Source organism: Dryobates pubescens, chromosome 13, assembly GCF_014839835.1.
Source record: "Dryobates pubescens isolate bDryPub1 chromosome 13, bDryPub1.pri, whole genome shotgun sequence".
Taxonomy (NCBI): Eukaryota; Metazoa; Chordata; class Aves; order Piciformes; family Picidae; genus Dryobates; species Dryobates pubescens.
The window spans coordinates 623,557-625,716 of NC_071624.1; positions in this window are offsets into that span (position 1 = coordinate 623,557).

A 2,160-nucleotide genomic window follows, 5' to 3' on the forward strand; every position below is an offset into this window, starting at 1 on the left:
CAGCACACTGAGTCTGAAGGATGCTCTCTGACACTGAGCACACCTCAAGGGCCTCCCCTCCCATCCCTAGGGGTAAGCTAAGCTTTGCAGTGGGTCCCATGGGCAATTTAAGGCCAGGGAGGCATTTTCTATGCCTGACACTCAAATTTCAGAGTAATAAGCAGCAGCAAACCTTTGCCTCCAGCTTCAGCAGGCTTTGCTGGGAGGGGTGCTGCTCTTCAACAGGAGAATAAATTCATCTGGGAGCTGAGATGCTTGGCTGTGCTTCAGGAGCTGGAGGAATTGCAGGTGATCAATACAAGTGCAGACTGTGGCTTTGAGCAAGAGGAGGAAGAGGCTAACTGGTGACACTCAACTTTGTTATGCAAAACAAAGGCACTCAGGGGCCTGAAACGTCACACAGAGGAACTTGTTCTTCTCAGAGACAGCTGAAGCTGTGACTCTTGAATAAAAGTTATTTATTGGTTACTGTGGTGGTGGTTCTGGTTCATTCTGCACCACAAAGCCCTTGGTGCAGTGCTCAGTCCGGGCTGTTTCCAAGCACTCCTCAATCACAGCGGGGCAGGGGCTGGAAAGGACCTCAGAACATCCTTGAGTCCAACCCCGCTGCCAGGGCAGGGCACTCAGAACACATCCAGGTGGGGTTGGAAGCTCTCCACACAAGGAGACTGCACTGCCTCCAGCACCCTCACACCAAGCAAGTTTCTCTTCCTGCTCAGGTGGGACCTCCTGGGTGGCACTTTGTGCCCCTTGTGCTGTCCCTGGGCACCACTGAGCAGAGTCTAGCCCCAGCCTCTTGCTCCCCACAGGTCGTTTTGCTCAGCTCCCCTCTGGGGCTGCTCTTGTCCAGGCTCTCAGCCCCAGGGCTCTCAGCCTTTGCTGCTCACAGAGCTGCTCCAGGTCCCTTCAGTGTCTTTGCAGCCTCCCCTGGACTCTCTCCAGCTGCTCCCTGTCCCTCTCCAACTGGGGAGCCCAGAGCTGGCGGCCGGACTGCAGCTGTGGCACAGTGGAGGGGGAGGAAACCCTCCCTGGGCTTGCGGACCGCACTCACCCTCCCGGCCCTCAGCTCACCCCTGGCGTTTCTGACCTCAAGGGCACGCTGCCCTGCAGCCCCAGCCCCTGCCCGGCGCGGCCCCGGCCCCGCCCCTGCCCCCCCGGCTCCGCCCCCGCCCCCGCCCCCGCCCCGCCCCTGCGCCGCGCCGCGCCTGCGCCGTGCCCCGGAAGCGCTGCGGGCGCCGCGGGCAGGGCGCAGCCATGCTGGGGCTGCTGGCGGTGCTGCGGCCGCCGCGGGCCGGCCTGGCCCCGAGCCGCGCCCGGAGCCTCCTGCAGCGGCTCCGGCGCAGACACCCGCAGGTGCGGGCCGCGGCGTGACGGGCGGGGCGGCCCAGGGGCCGGGGGACACGGCCTGGGGCTGCGGGCTCGGGTCGCGGCCAGAGGGCTGAGCCCGCCCCGGGACACGCTGACCGCGGCGCGGGGCCGGGGGGAGCCGGGGCCGGGGGGAGCCGGGGCCGGGGGGAGCCGCGGCCGGGGGGAGCCGGGGCCGGGGCCGGGGGGAGCCGCGGCCGTGGGGAGCCGGGGCCGGGGGGAGCCGCGGCCGGGCTGACCGCCGCGGGCTGCACGTAAGGTGACACTGCCCCGCCGGGGCCATGGGGGTCTCCCCCGTGTTACCGAGGCGCTGGGAGGGAGGAGAAGGGGATGGTGGCACGGCGGGCACAGAGCCGGCAGGCAGCACCGCATCAGCTGCGGGAAAACCCTGCAGGGACTCGGTCAGATGAACAGGACGGAAGGCTGGGACTGGAACGCGGGACATAGCCCGGGGGGGTTGCCTGGGTTCGGAGAGTGTGGTGCAGAGCTGTGAGGAGGCACTGAGGAGCTTCTGGAAGGGCCACGGTGCTTTAACTGAGCAGCACGGCTGGGGCCAGGGCAGAAGAGCTTCATGGAGTCACAGAGCTGTCAGGGCTGGAAGGGACCCCAAGGACCATCCAGTCCCAGCCCCCTGCCGTGGGCAGGGACACCTCCCCCAGCCCAGGTTGCCGCAGGCCTCCTCCGGCTGGCCAGGGAGGGACTATGCAGAGGCTCCCTGGGCAGGCTGCTGTGTGGTCTGCTGAGCCCCGGGGCTCCGGGGGAGCCGCTGAGGCGTGGTGTTGCCCTGCTCCCCAG